Below are 16169 nucleotides of genomic sequence, written 5' to 3' on the forward strand. Positions count from 1 at the left end.
ACTTATCCGCCTTGTCCCCTGCCCAAGTCTTGCTCTGTAGCCATCCCACAGGCCATCCTCTGTAGGGAAACATCTTCCTCAGAGGCTTTGGAACAGCTGTGCCTCCTCAAAGGCTCCCTGGTGCTCTGGCCTGTCAAAGTTGTTCTTTTTAACAGACTCCCTTTTCTCTGACTAGTGGGTTGCTGAATGCATCCTCACTGGCCCCTTGTTACGGCTGGGTGAGTAGATTTGCCCAGGCCCTCCGTAATGGCAGTCACAGCAGTAACCATGTGGCCCTGTGTCAGGTTCTGTGTTTCCCACATAAGACTTCGCGTCCTGCTCAGTTTCTACACCTACTTGTATATCCGGTACCTTGGCCGTGCCAGCATACTGAACCTTAAGATTAGGGCAGAAGACCACCCTCATGCTTGATGGTTTTCTAGAAAGAATCACAGGACTTAAAAAAGAAAAAAGGCTTTTATTGTGGCTGGGCAAGGTGGCTCATTCTATAATCCTAGCACTGTGGGAGGCTGAGGCAGGTAGATTGCTTGAGCTCAGGAGTTTGAAACCAGCCAGAGCAAGAGTGAGACCCCATCTCTGCTAAAATAGAAAAACTAACTAGGCATTTTGGGAGGTGCCTGTAGTCCCAGCATCTTAGGAGGCTGAGACAAGAGGATCGGGTGAGCTCAAGAGTTTGAGGTCACTGTCAACTCAGTTGTTAACAAACTGTGGTATATCTGTGTATCATGGGGTAATATTCAGTACTATTCAGTACACCATGGCACCTTAGCCTGAGCAATAGAGTGAGACTCTGTCTCAAAAAAGAAGCTTTTATGCACACAGTTATGGTTTAGTATAATAAAAGGATACCGATAAAAATTAGCAAAGGGAGAAGGTACATGGAATGAAGTCTAGGAAAAACCACCACGTGGGTCCAGCTCTTCATTCCCCGTGGAGTTGCACAGGGACTAATGAAGTACATGGTATTAGAAGTATCTAATGTACCATGGGCTGGCCAGGGAAGCACACCTCAGCCTTGGTGTCCTGGGTGTTATTAATGCTGGCCATATAGGCAAGCAGCACCCATGTGAGAGACCTCAGGTTCTTAGACTCCCACCCCTACACACCCCCAGCAAAAATAGACATCATCATAGATTACCCTGCAAGGATGAACCTATCTGCTCACATTGGTACAGCAGGCGGATGTCCTCAGGCACACTAAAGCCCTCTATGGGGAAAGTATTCTAAGGGCTCAGAGCAGGGGTCCTCAAACTTTTTAAACAGGGGCCAGTTCACTGTCCCTCAGACCGTTGGAGGGCTGGACTGCGGGCCCTGGGTCGAGTTGGCTGCTAAGCAGGACAGGCAGCGGCAGCAAAAACACCCGGCGGGCCGGATAAATGTCTTAGGTGGGCTGCATGTGGCCTGCGGGTCGTAGTTTGAGGATGCCTGGCTCAGTAGCTTCTAGGAGCCCTCCAATGGCCTGTCCTTATAGTAGGCCTTTCTTAGAAATATGCAAGATTCAAATGTCCTTGTGGGAAAATGATTTGATTCCTTCTGGGTAGATACCTAGCAATGGGATTTGGGGATCAAGTGGAGGGTCTACTTTTAGTTCTTTGGGAAATCTCCATACTTCATTCCACAGAGGCTATATTAGTTTATTATCCCACCATATTTATGGTAGCTCAGTTCACAATAGCCAAGACATGGAAGCAACCCATGTGCCCATCACCCCATGAATGGATTAACAAAGTGTGGTATATGTATATCATGGAGTACTATTCAGCCATAAAAAGGATGGCGACTTCACATCTTTTGTGTTTGTCTGGATGGAGTTGAAACACATTCTTCTTAGTAAAGTATCACAAGAATGGGAAAAGAAGTATCTAATGTACTTGATACTAATATGAAACCAATATATAAACAACTACATGCCCACAGGAAAGAAAACCACAAGTCTATTTAAGTGAAGGGGAAGGAGCAAGGGGAGGAGGGAAGGGGGTTGGTGTACTCTCACTTAACTGTGTACAGTGTGAGGATATACAGCACTGCCTGGGTGAAGGGCTCAGCTACAACTTGAACTTTACCTTGGAAATGAAAACAATGTTTCCTAAACTTTTATACCCTCATATTAATCTGAAATAAAAAAAGGAAGAAATATGCAGGGTTTGACTTTCTCAGCCCTGCATATTTATCTCCCAGTTCCCCGCTTCTGCCTTTTCTTACTCACTGGGGTTCAGTTGTTCTGGTAAGTTCCTACTCTCTCAGGATGATTGACTGTAAGTCAAGTCACAGGTACTTTACACTGATGTGTTTTCCTGCCTGGGTACTCACTGAGTGAAATATGGAAGAGACGATTTTTGGCCTTGGTTTGAAAGGTCAGGATAGCTCTGACTCTTTCTTCTTTTTATTTTATTGATTCATTTTTTTACGTGGGGAAAATTCATATAATGTAACATTCACTGTTTGAACCATTTTACAGTGTGTAATTCGGTGGTTTTTAGTATATTTACAATAGTATGCAACTATTCCCTGCCTAAGTCCAGAACATTACCATCATTCCAAAAAGAAAACGTTCACCTTCCAGTTACCCCCTCCTCCCGCCTTCTGTCACCACCAATTTCTTTCTCTGTAAATTTACCCATTCTGAGCATTTTATATAAGTAGAATCATATAATATTTGTCTTCTTTCACTTAGCTTACTATTTTCAAGGGTCTCCCCTGTTGTAACATGAAAGCAGTTCTTCATTTATTTTATCTGCCAAATAACTTTCCATCATAGGGGCACATCTTATTTTGTTTTTCCATTCATCTGTTTATGGCCACAGGTCGTTTCTACCTTTTTTTAGCCACATGAATAATGATGCGGTGAACGTTCATGTGCAGGTTACTGTGTAGACACACATTTTCAGTTCTTTTGGGTAGATACAGGGGCTGTCCAGAAAGTTTCCAGCCACGTAATCTGAAAAATAGAGACATCCATGGCTGGATCCTTTGCAGACCGCCCTCATACCTAGGGGTAGAAGTTGCTGGCTCACAGGCTAACTCCACAATGACCTTTTTGAGGAACTGGAAAATTGTTCTACACAGCAGCTGCACCATTTGGTAGGAAGTGCTCTGAATTTTTTTTTTTTACTACTAATTTGCATTTATTTTATGTTGTATTTATTCCCAAGCCTTAAGTTTTTGTTTCTACAGTTTCTTCTGGGATATCTGTGCTTCTGTGCAACCGCCTATTCTGGTCTGGGAACAGTTTGTTCCTTGTCAGGAAGGGTCATCTCACCGGGGCAGGGGAGCTCACACACGGGTTAATCCGACCGCGAGCTCTGTAAGTTCAAGGATGTGTCTTGGGTGCTTTGTTCACCGGCATACGCTCAGTGACCAGAGAATCTGCACCTAAACCCCTAATTTTAAGCATATGCAGCAAAAATTCAACACTCTTTGGGGGCCACCAACCCTGTGTCCAGCCCCACTGTTTGCCCTGGGCATATTTGGGGGTTCTGCAGTTGTAATGTCGGAATGGTACATATTGTTTCTTTAAAGTGACATCTTTCAGATACCCGGTGCCTTGTCACAGATGAGTACACTGACGGCCTGGGTATTTTCATGTGTGTTCTTAAAGCATGAAGATTTGAACCTCTTGACTTGAATGGTTTTGTGGCATTTTCTGGGTCAAGTGAACAGTGGACCATTTTCACCCATCACCTCCGGCCGCTTAGGGGAAGAGGAGAGGTTCCGATTTTTCCACGTCCTTGTCTGCATTTGTTACTGTCCATCTTTTTAAGTTTAGTCAACCCCGTAGGGAGTGAAGCAGCATCTTACTGTGGCATATTTTGTTTTTTTCTTAATAACTGATGATGTTGAGCATCTTTGCATGTCCATTCAGACCCTTTGCCCATCTTTAAATTGGGCTGTTTGTCATTTTATTTTATTTTATTTATTTTTTTGAGACAGAGTTTCACTTTGTCGCCCTTGGTAGAGTGCTGTGACATCACAGCTCACAGCAACCTCAAATTCTTGGGCTTAAGCGATTCTCTTGCCTCAGCCTCCTGAGTAGCTGGAACTACAGGTGCCTGCCACAATGCCCAGCTATTTTTAGAAATGGGGTCTGGTTCTTGCTCAGGCTGGTCTCGAACTCGTGAGCTCAGGCAATCCACCTGCCTCAGCCTCTCAGAGTGCTGGGATTACAGGTATGAGCTACCACACCCAGTTATCTTTTTTTATTGTTGTTGTTTGTTTGTTTGCAGTTTTTTTCGGCCGGGGCTGGGTTTGAACCCACCACCTCTGGCATATGGGGCCGGTGCCCTATTCCTTTGAGCCACAGGTGCCACCCCACCCAGCTGTATTTTTATTTTTAAGGTGTAAACACTCTATATATCCAGACATATGTTTCACAGATATTTCCTCCCAGTCTTTAAAGTACAAAGGTTTTACATTTTAGTGAGTAATTTGTTATTTTTCTTTTGCTGTGTGTGCATTTGGTGTTATGTTTAAGAAATCATTGCCACCTCTGTGGTCATAAAGATTTATACTTATGTTCTCTTCTAAGAGTTTTATGGTTTTAGGTCTTCAGTCCATTTTGAATTAATATTTGTAAATGGTGTGAGGAAGGGATCTAACTTCATTCTTTGGCATGTGGACATCCAGTTCAAGTACCATTTGTTGAAGAGAGTATTTTACCCCTCTTGAATGATCTTGGCACCCTTTTTGGCCATCTATGCAAGGGCTTAGTTTTCCTTTCTTCCTTAATAGAAAGAAATGCTTGGCAGATGAAGGTGTGGCCTGCGGGCCCTTCTCCACTGAGGATACCGGCTGCCTAGGACAGCCACCCCTGACCTCTGCTACTTCTGTCTGTACTCTCCCACATGTACCCTCAGGGGTGACATCCTGCATTGATGGCTTCCTACCTCTGCAGCTTGTCTTCAGCCTACAAATATTTGCTATTCATTCGAATCCCTATCAGCTGGCCTCTAGCTGGTAGTCCTAAAAGCTAACTGTTGGCTAATGCTAGCAATACTGTTATTTAGGGAGTGGTTGTCAAACAGCAGTCCTTGGAGCTCTGCACCCCTTTAATCCAAGTACTTCTGCTGTTAGAATTTTACCTATCCATTTGTTGAGCATGATTTCATTTTAGGAGACTTACACAGACTTTATGACTCTCTTACACCATGGGACTGGGAGAGATCTGTTAGAAATGAGTTTATCACTGAGTTAAAAGGATGCCTGGAACATTGTGTAATTGTCTCTCCTACAATGTGCCAAGTATCCCTAGTCGATTATATCATCTTGGATTTAGTTCAGTGTTAGGTAGCAGAAACCCCAAATAAAGTGGCTTAAGCAAGATATAAGTGTATTTCTCCCTTACCTAAAGGTCACAAAGTCCTAAGGACCTGGAGCCTCCAATTCCTCACTTTTCCACCCTTAGTGGTCCTGCGTCTTACATTCTGAGAGGTAACCAGAGTTCCAGCCATCGTATTTCAATTTCAGGGGGCAGGATAGAGAAGAGAAAGGGAGGGTATGTGCAAAGGGCACAGACCTGCTGTTCGTTAATGTAGCTTTCCAGGAGGTTTTCATGTGCTACCCCCCTTAGCCAGAAAAGCACCCATGTGGCCACCCCTTGCTTTAGGGAAGGCCTGGAAATGTAGTGAATAGACATAAGCTCAGCTAAAAATTCTATTATTTTGAAAGATAATGGTTTTTGGAAGACATCCGACATTCTCTGGCATGGGTGCATCATTTGAATAGCTCTTAAAATGCAACCTCTTCCAAGAAGTTTTTTGAACTCATTAGAAAAGTACTGTGCTCCCTACACTTCTTAGTCTGGCCCTGGGACTTAGGTGGGACAGTTGCTGATTGGCTTTCTAACTGTGCACTCAGCGTTGCCTTCAACCTCCACCATCCTTTTTCTAGACTTGTAAGGGATGAACCCAACATCATATGCTGATGTCATGTCTCTCTTTTATGTATATCATATAGTAAAATCTGTTTCCATCTCAGTGAATGGCACGGTCATCCACCCAGTTGCTTAAGCCAAGTGCTTAGAGTCACGCTTATGGGCAATTTTTCTCTCATCACTCCCGGTCAGTCTATCCGCAAGTCTGGTCTGGTCTTCCTCCCACACATGCTCCATATTGGTCCTCTTCTTTTCTCCTCTGTGCCACCACCCTAGGGTGTACTCCCATTGTCTCCTGTGTGGGCCCCTGCAGCTACCTTACCATGGCCTCTGGCTTTCACTCCTGCCAGCCCCTCCATGGCCCACATTCCCCACAGCTCCCACCATTGGCAGTTACCTTGTTACCTTTTGTGACACAGCCCTGCTGCAGGCCCTCTGTGGCCTTCCTGTTATGCTTAGGAAAATATCCAGGGTTCTCTTTGTTTCCATGACCTCTGTTACGGACTGAATTGTGCCCTGGAATTCCTGTGTGTAAGCCCTAAGTCCTAGTATCTCAGAATGTGGCTGTAGTCGGAAATAAGGCCTTTGAGTTAAAACGAGGCTGTTAGGGTGGGTCTCAATCCAGGCATACTGTCATCCTTATAGGAAGAGGAGCATACAGAGAGATAGGAGGGACAAGTGTGCACAGAAGGATGGCTATGTGAAGAGTCAGCCAAGGGGAGAGGCCTCAGAAGAAACCAGCCCTTCTGGCACTTTGATTTTGAACTTCCAGCCTCTGGAACTGTGAGAAAATAAATTTGTGTTGTTGAAGCCTCCTGTCTGTGGTATTTTGTTACGGTGGTCCTAGCACACTCAGCCTCCTATGCCACCCAGGGTAGGTCACACTGGACCCGTACTACCTTCTTCCTTTCTCATAGCACTCTGGCACGCTGGGCTCTGTCCCCACATCCCTGCAGGGACTTTGCAGCTGCACTCCATGCTTTTCCTGTGACTCCCTCCTAGTCATCCGAGTCTCAGTTCCAATGTCACCTTGTCTGAGAGGCCTGCACTGTCATATGCCACCACTCTGTCACATTACCCTGTTTATTTTCTGCATAGCACTCATTCATATACCTGAAATTTCTGGAGTACATTTACTCATTTACCTAAAATTAAAGCCCCGTGAGAGCAGGGACTTCCTTTGTTTTATTCATAGCCACGTCTGCACTAGAACAGTACCCGGCACGCGACGGGGCTCTGAATGTTCGCTGGAACGAGGCAGTACAAGGATGACAAAGCTAGTTTTAATATTCAGATTCTTAAAAATACTGCTTTCAGGGGAGGAGAGACTCTACCTTTTGAAAGAGAGTTACTGAGGAGAAGCAGGTCCTCTCTGAACACTTTGGTTGTTCAGGCTTCTCCCTCATGTCTTGGCTGTGGGTTGTGGTCTGCCATCTCCCCCCATCTCAGCAAAGTGGTACTGATACCATCTCTCTGCATGCTATTACTGGTATCAGTTGTCTCTGCTGGGAAGAGAGCTCAGGTAGGCAGCAGAAGCACGGCACATAAGAAAAGCAAACTAAAGCTGTCATTCAAATTAATTAACTCCAAATTCCCACTAGAGATGACAAGGCATATGGAGACTTCTAACGGTGGAATCGTTCCCATTTTAGAATGATCCTTCCATTTAGAGAGGCTTTGAGCACAAATGTGCTGAAATTCCTATAGCTTTTCCCAGTCTTCTGAGAATGTTGATCCTAAGAGTTGTTTCCTAAGAATATCATTTTAGCCATATGGTCATGGGTTTTTAAAAAGGTTTTTTTTATTTATTTTTATTTTTTATTAAATCATAGCTGTGTACATTAATGCAATCATGGGGTACAAAGTGCTGGTTTTATATACTATTTGAAATATTTTCATCAAACTGGTTAACATAGCCTTCCCTACATTTCTTATTGTGTTAAGACATTTATACTCTACACGTAGTAAATTTAACATGTACCCTTGTAAAATGCACCAGAGTTGTGTACCCACCAATTACCCTCCCTCCAACCATCCTCCCCCCTCTCCTCCCCTCCCTCTCCTCTTTCCCCTTCTTCTTGGGCTATAGTTGGGTTATAGCTTTCATATGAAAGCTATAAATTGATCTCATAGTAGGGATGAGCACATTGGATACTTTTTCTTACATTCTTGAGATACCTTTTCTTCCATTCTTGAGATACTTTGCTAAGAAGAATATGTTCCAGCTCCATCCTTTAAAAAAGGTTTGAAAACAGTCACAGTTTATTGGGAAAGAGGTTGAATTAGATACTGAATTTTTTTTCTTTTGTTTAGAGTAGAAGTACATATTATCTCAAAATTCAGGCTAGGTAATATTCATTTTGATCAGTTACTCTAAGAAAATATTGCTGTTTTTGTTGTTTTAAAAGAACAGCATGGTAATCCTAACACTCGGAGAGGCTGACAGCGGTGGATTGCTGGAGCTCAGGAGTTCCAAACCAGCCTGAGCAAGAGTGAGACCCCATTTCTACTAAAAATAGAAAAACTAGCCAAGTGTAGTGGTGCACACCTAGCTACTTGGGAGGCTGAGGCAAGAGGATTGCTCAAGCCCAAGAGTTTGAGGTTGCTGTGACCTATGACACTGTGGCACTGTACCCAGTAGAGGGTTTTAAATTTATACTATAGACTCAAATGGACAGAACTGTTTCTTTTTCATAAAAACTTTCTATAACCAAAAACAACTTATGAAGTCTTGTTTTCAAAGATGATAGATAGAAGTGTGTATACCTTCATGTATACTTGTATTTTCACTCTCTTGTCTAGTTTAAAAACAGTCTTCGGGGGATAATTATTTCAAAGATCTAAGCTCAGATGTAGTTCAAGGTCTAGGGCTATTCTCCACGTGGGGTTCTCTGTCCCCCCACGGCCCCAGGAGGGTATTGATGGCAGTGGCCACACAGAGCTGACAGTACATGCTGATCCTCAGAGGTGCCTTTCCCATCCCAGTGTGGCCTTGGGCTGTCTGCCTTCCTTCCTCCTCAGCGCTGGCTGACAGTGCCTGGACTCTCAAGTGGCCTCTGAATTGCATCTAAGTGCGGCTGATGACAGTCTCTGCCTTGGCTTTTAGTCACTCTGTGTCCTCCTTGTCCTGAACAGGCCTTCTAATAGCCCTCAGATCCCTTTGCACTTTTATTACCCCACCGGGCCATGCCTGAGCTCCTGCTTCACCTCTCTCTGGGCGTAGCTCTTTCAAAGCCCACATGCCCCTCTCTGCCTTCCGTTGACAGAAGGCACCGTGACAGGTGATGTCCTCCCAGAGTTCCACAAGGGAAACAAGGCAAGGGGACAAGAGGTCTGTCCTGACGCTTGTCCTCTGTGGTCAGTCCACCAAACTCTGCCTCCTTGGAACCCACAAATACATTTTTATTTTCTTTGAACAAAGCCCAATTGTTATTATTGGAAGCCTTCATTTCCAGGCAAGCCTGTAAACCAGGGATTTAGCAAACACTATTTTAAACTTCAGGGATTAGCAATTATTCCTTTGTTCAAGGCTGCGTCTATCCTTGCTGCAAAGGGGGATGTAGATGCTCCAGCTTCAAAAGGTGGAGAGTTTTGGGCAGAGAGGAATGCAAGGATAAAAGTGCATCAGGTTATATTATGTCAAAAATATCTTCCTTCTATCTTACCATCACCACCACCACAGCAAAAATATTCTCCTGCCTCATTTGTAGCAGTGAAATCCACTAACAGGAATAACAAAGAGCAATATAATATATTACCTCATCCTCCAAAGTGAGTGTAGGATGACTTTCAAACTGGGAGTCGGGGTGAATGTGGGGTAGAGGGGAAGTTACAAAGGAAAACAGTCTTTTGCATTCACTGGACATGAGCAGAGTGACAATTTGGGGATAAAATCAAGGTTGTAAAAAGAGGATAGAGGGTGGAGGACCCACTAGTATCAACTTAATGTCTCCCCTTGAGTTGGAGCAGAGGGTCATTATTTGTAAATTTATTTATTTGGAAAATGATACACTTAATTCAATGCACTTAACTGGAAGTAAAGCTGGGCGGTTGGGTAGAAGTTGGAGAGGGGAGAGTGGAGACCAGGAGAGAGGCTGGAGTGGCCCCAGAGACAAGTGATGCTTCAGCAGAGTCTGGTGCCAGGTGACTTCTGTTATAGTAGATGTCTGTTAAGGAGCAGATTTCCAGACAGGCAAAGTTTTAGACATCAGAATTTCAGAATGCTGGTGTAGTTTGCCAGGAATTCTTACAGTTATTGTTTCTGCTCTGTAACACCAAGGATGCTTCCCACCTACTGTGCAGATGGCTGGTTTGTCCCCAGAGAGTTTTATCCCCATTTCCAGACCAGTCCCTGCTTCAGAATGGCCCACAAGTTCTGGCGAAAGAGGGTAACGTGAAATCAGCACAAAAATTACACATTCACTGTTATAATTCTGCAACAGCACTCTAATCTGAGAGTTTGGGAGAGGGTATTTTCAGTTGTTAAAGGTGTTTGGTAACATGTAGAAACATGGCTCTGGTTAAAGGAATCCAGGCTCTGCACAGGTGAGGGATGCCGGAACGTTGTGGGGTATGCTGAAAATGACTCCTGGCACTACCTTGTATCATTTCATTTTGTTTGTTTTTGAGATGGGGTCTCTCTCTGCTGCCCTGGCTAGAGTGCAGTGGCATCATCACTGCTCACAGCAACCTCAAACTCCCAGGCTTATGTGATCCTCCTGCCTCAGCCTCCCAAGTAGCTGGGACTATAGGCGCCTGCTGCAATGCCTGGCTATTTTTGCTATTTTTAGCAGAGATGGGATCTCACTCTTGCTTGGGCTGGTCTCGAACTCCTGAGCTCAGGCAATGCACCCACCTCGGCCTCCCAGAGTGGTAGGATTACAGGATGAGCCACTGTGCGTGGCCAAAGCTACTCATTTCTAAGTTAGAGATCTGTGTACTTTCTCAGCATGATTTTTCTGTTCCATGGGAAATTTGGGCCACTGCCTCTTTAGGAAAAATGTTTAGCACAGCAATCATATGCTACCCATTCATTTTCTTGCAGACTTTCAGAATAGTGCCTATCATGTGAGTGATCATTTTGTGACACTTTAATCTCTGAATGAGTTTTCCAAGAAAGGATCTTATTGAAGTAAATTAATAGATCTTTACATTATTGGTCCTGATTGAGCAGCTGATTTTTATTGACACCCATCCCCCCCCCAGACATCTTGCAACACATCTCCAGTTTGTGTTTTAAAAAATTATGGTTTAAAGTCCTTTTTGGTAAGAGTCCCAGATATTGCAATCAACAAAGCTTTTTAATAGTAAATGTCAGATGCATAGGAAGAAAAGTTCACTTGAGAGCCTGCTGAAAAATGGTCCAGATTTTCTTTTCTTAATGGTATCGGGGTAAAGAATAAATAAATGTAAGGCTATAAAAAAGGAAAAAAACCTCCTTTGTTTAACACCTCAGCTAACAGAAATTGCCTATGTCAGAACTGGACCTTTTTGCTTTTACCGTGGCTGTAGTTGTACTATGAAGTGGTTGAAGGAGCAATTAGAGGTTCCTGTTAAATACTTGTGCCAAATAATTTATGCCAGCTTCTCTTTGATTTGCTGAGTCAGGCTCCTGCCAGGTCTGTCAGTGTGACCCAGCAGTATTTGGGGGCTGGGGCGCCCATTATTTGTTGAGCTAAGCAATGGCATCATGTAATTAATTGTCCATCATACTCCCTCTGAGACCAGCTTCGTCTGTGTGGACTATGTTCTTTTGTTTCAGTTGCGTTAATTATGCAGTAAATATTTTGAAATTGAACAGAGAAAAGATAGCGTTGTCAGAATGGGAAAGAGGGAAGAGGGGGAGACTGAGTAGCCACCCCAGCAGCACCCCAAAGTGAGGGCACGTGTCTGACCACAACATTACAGAGTGTTGTGCTCCTCTGCAGAATCAGAGATTAGATGTATTAGTGAGTAGAGTCACGTGAGCTCGAAATTGTTAGGAGTACTAAATGCAATTACCTGGTGATCTATAGAGACTCATGTTAGTTGGGCCCCACCTTTTTCTCCCAAAAAGAATAGTATAGAGGAAGCCCGTTATTGCCCTGATTAAAGAGCAGTTAGCCTAATGTGGTGTAATGAGCATGATTTGTTCAGCTGGGCAAGGGTTGTGTGAAACACAGGTTGGTAACTCAGCCCTCCCACTTACAGGGTGGGTGCCACTTTAAGTAATCTTACTTCGTTTATTGGAAGCTCAGTTTACCTTTCAGAATTGTAGTGAGGATTACATGACATAATGTAGAGTGCCACGCACTGTGGAAGTTACTGATAGTATAGTATTTTTATTAAAAGGTTACTTGACCATTGAATTTGAGCAGAGGGAACCTAGGAGGGATGAATATCTAGAGAATCTAGCATTTCCTTTGTAATGATCAGATTGCATGTGCCCCCCAAAAGGACACTCATCCCATTTCTCCAAGACATGCCTCCCTGAGGGTTCAGCTGAGATATTCATGCACCAAGGATATGCTTTCCAATGCATTCTCATAGGCCACATTTTCAAAACATCTAACCAAACCTTTCTTACCTATTTTGACAGACTTACTGCCTTTTAGGATGGCTTCTGATGACTGCTGTTCTTAGTCACTTTTTGTATTGATTGTACAAAATTATGTTCACTGAATACCTTATACTTAAAACAAAAATAGTAATTAGGCTCACGCCCACAATCCTAGCACTCTAGGAGGCCAAGGCAGGTGGATCGCCTGAGCTCATGAGTTTGAGACCAGCTTGAGCTAGAGGGAGACTCCGTCTCTAAAAAAAAAAAATAGCCAGGCGTTGTTTTGGGGCTCTTGTAGTGCCAGCTACTCAGGAGGCTGAGGCAAGATAATCACTTGAGCCCAATAGTGTGAGGTTGCTGTGAGCTATGATGACACAGCATTCTACCCAGGGTGGCAAAATGAGACTCTGTCTCAAAAACAAAACAAAACAAACAACAACAAAAAAACAAAAATAGTAATTACAGTAGCTGCCATTTATTGAGCAAATATTATGTAAATCCGCATCATGAAAAGTGCTTTACACAGATTATCTCATTTAATTCTCATGACAAACTTAAGAGCTGAATATTATCTTTAGTTTCAGATTTAGGGAAAAGAAGCTTGGAGAGTTGAAATGACAGCTAGTAAGTAGCAGTGCTGGCATTTAAACACGGGTGTATCTTATTCTGAAGCTGCCCTGCCCCCAAGATTTTGGGACACACTTGTCTCTGCCTTGCAACTTGGTAGCTATATTCACCTAATAGGCTTATTCAGTAGTAATGATATGGACCTTTTTATATTTTTATGTTATCATCATTCAAATTAGAGAATTTTTTATGTAGAGAAAAGTATAGGAAGTAATAAAGCATGGTGTACTCCCCACTCATGTTTAATGCATACTGCCATTCACCATGTTTCAAATGTTTAAAGACACAGAAATAGCTAAAACCCACCTCAACATTTCATCTTATTTTAATCTCCTGAGAGAGAGTACTATACTGAAGGCAACTAATATCCTTCTCTGAATGTTTGAAAAGTTCTATGACTCAGTATGTACCTAAACCAACTATGTGTGGTGTATGTTCAACGTGTTTGTACAATGGTATTGTGTTGTGTGATCCCTTTTGCAATTTTCATTTGAAATTTATCTTTGTTGATACACGCAAGTCTAAATCATTCCTTTTGTATAATTCACTTGACAGTTTGTTGAGCTGGTCCCATACTAATCGACATTTAGGTTGTTTTTATTTGCTAGCCCCTTGCTGACAATGCCTTCTTATATGTGTGAGTGAAATACATGCACATTCATCTTTGCAGTTATATGTATTACAAATACTTTCCTTGGAGTCAGGGGTCTGCAAACTCTTTTTTTTTTTTTTTTGGTTAAGAGCCAGGTAGTAAATGCTGTAGCTGTTGTGGGCCATAGAGTTTCTATTGCAGCTACTCAGCTCTCTCAGCATAGTGTGAAAGCAATCTCAGACATACATAAAAACAAATGGGCATAGCCATGTGCCAATAAAGCTTTATTCGCAAAAGTAGGCAGCTGGCTGGGTGACACCCCATGGCCATAGTTTCCTCACTCCCTTCCTAGACTGTTGCTTATCTCTTTGCTTATGAAGCTTAGATTTTTATTTAAATATGATTGATTTTTTCCCAATCCTTAACTTTTGGTTTGTGCTTCTGTGTCCTTTTTAAAGATGTTCATCCCTACTGTTTGTATGAAATACCCTTTCCTATTTCCAAAGCTGTGAAGTTTTGCCTTTTCATTCAGTCCACTTGGAGTTTATTTTTCTGTGGTGTGAACTATGAATATAATTAAAATTTTCCTCTTACATCTAGGCTGTCCTACTGCCATTTATTGCATAGTTAGTTCACCTTTCCTGCACTGATTGTCATATTGCCTCTGTCATATACCAGTTTGTTTTTAAAAAAAATAACCCTTGTTAAGCTCTGCATAAAACACTAAGCTGTTACCTATTGTTTACCATCTACATGAAGAACTGAGCCAAGTTTGAGACCCTCCAATTGGAGAAGAAACTTCCTTAGGAGGATCACTTCCTTAGGAGCCTTGCCCAGAGAAACACAATATACGTAGTCATTTAATCTCATGATGAGGGTTTTATCAGAGTATTCATCAGGCTTATTGCTACAACAAATAGCTCCCAGATCTCAGTGAGTGGGGAGGTAGGTATGCTAGGATCCACACAGTCATTCAGGGACTTTGGCTCCTTCAACCTTAAGAATCTTCTATTCCTCAGGGCCCGGGGGGAACCTCTGATAGGTCCTGTCTCAGGACTGTGTGTGATGAAAGAGAGAAAGCATAGTGAGTTTTGTGGAGGTTTTATTGGCCAGGTCTGGGGTAGCACACCTTGCTTCTACCCACATGCCATTAGCTGAAACTCTGTCAAGTCACACGGTGGTGCCTGACTACAGGGATGCTGGGAAACGTGGTCTGGGTATGTGTTTGGGAAAAAGGAGAATGGATTAGAAAAACAACAGGTGAGCATAAGGGGCCCCTTCATTTAAATTCAGAAATGATTATCATGAGAGCAGGATCATGTATATTTCACTTTCACTATTTCCCTTGCACCTAGCACAGTGCCTGGCTCATGAAGGTAAAGGCTCAAGAAGTATTAGAAAGGAAGGAAGGAGGAGAGGGAGGAAGAAGGTGGGGTGAAAAGAAGGGGGAATGAGGGAATGAAAGAGAGAGGGAGGAAGGATGTGGGAGCGAATGCATGGGAAAGCCTAAGGCATTTCTAAGGTGATTGTCCCAGGTTGTTTTCTAATCTGTAGGTCAAGCACAGTGCTAACTTTATTGAAGGTGAATAACACAGAACAGTGACTCTACATGGGGCCTGGATATCATTTTGGCTCTTTAAATGCAGTACACACCAACCTAAGCCCATGTTGCTAGGAAGGAGGACCCACATGCTTCTAGGGTTGGCTCTTAGAACCTGGAGGACTGGAGAGAACTGACCCTGCAGACGGACTTCCTCAGTTCTAGCAGCCTAGCTGAGTAGGAGTCCCTGGGCCTAGGGGGTGCTGGGCCCCCAGTGAGCAACAGTGGGACGGTTTATGGTCCATGCATCTTAGTGCAGTTCTGAGAAGACAAATGTAATAGATGTTAGGGCTGAAATCTGGGGACTCTCTGATAAGACCTTTTTCTGCCTGTTTTGGGAGAGCTCATGTTGGGAAAATACCTAAAGTATTATACTTTGTAGTTATCAGTGGGACCTAATAAACCACTGCCAATCCTGACATTTTTATTTTCATGGGACACAAATTGAGCCATGGGAACTGCCTTCCAAGGTCCTTCAGGAAGTGTTGGCAGAACCCAAAGTTTTAAAAAGATTGGGTGGCATATAAATGTTTAGACAGACTAGATTGCCTAAGTGTTTGCTTTGTTATATGAATAGTCTGAATAAACTGCTGAAGGGTAATTTTCAGAGCTGAATATTGGTGTCTAAAATAGTCAGTGTGAAAATGACTAAGCCTCTACTCACTTTACCTCTGAAACACATTCCTGGTGGAGAGAATTTGAAGTGAGGGGTAGCCATAAAAGGGAAAAGGATGTTTGTCTCCTGTAAACTCATTTCTGTGTATGCAGTTGTTTTGAAAATGGCAAAATGTGCCCTTTGGGAAATTAGTATTTTCTTAGGATTCAAAGGAAGAGGTTTCCTATGTGGGGGGATTAGAAATGGTCCGGTTTCAAATCTTGTTTCCATCACTCAGTATGGACACTTGACAAATCACTCAACCCCTTCCAACTTTATTTTCTGTAT

The 16169-nt window shown here is 43.1% G+C and overlaps 1 protein-coding gene across 1 annotated transcript in view; it reads left to right on the forward strand.

Moving 5' to 3' along the window:
* Positions 1-16169, forward strand: part of THSD4 (thrombospondin type 1 domain containing 4) — a 590530-nt gene that overhangs the window by 158730 nt on the left and 415631 nt on the right. The window lies entirely within an intron of this gene.

This window comes from Otolemur garnettii, unplaced genomic scaffold, assembly GCF_000181295.1.
Source record: "Otolemur garnettii isolate 467f Iridium unplaced genomic scaffold, OtoGar3 scaffold00011, whole genome shotgun sequence".
NCBI classification, from domain to species: Eukaryota; Metazoa; Chordata; class Mammalia; order Primates; family Galagidae; genus Otolemur; species Otolemur garnettii.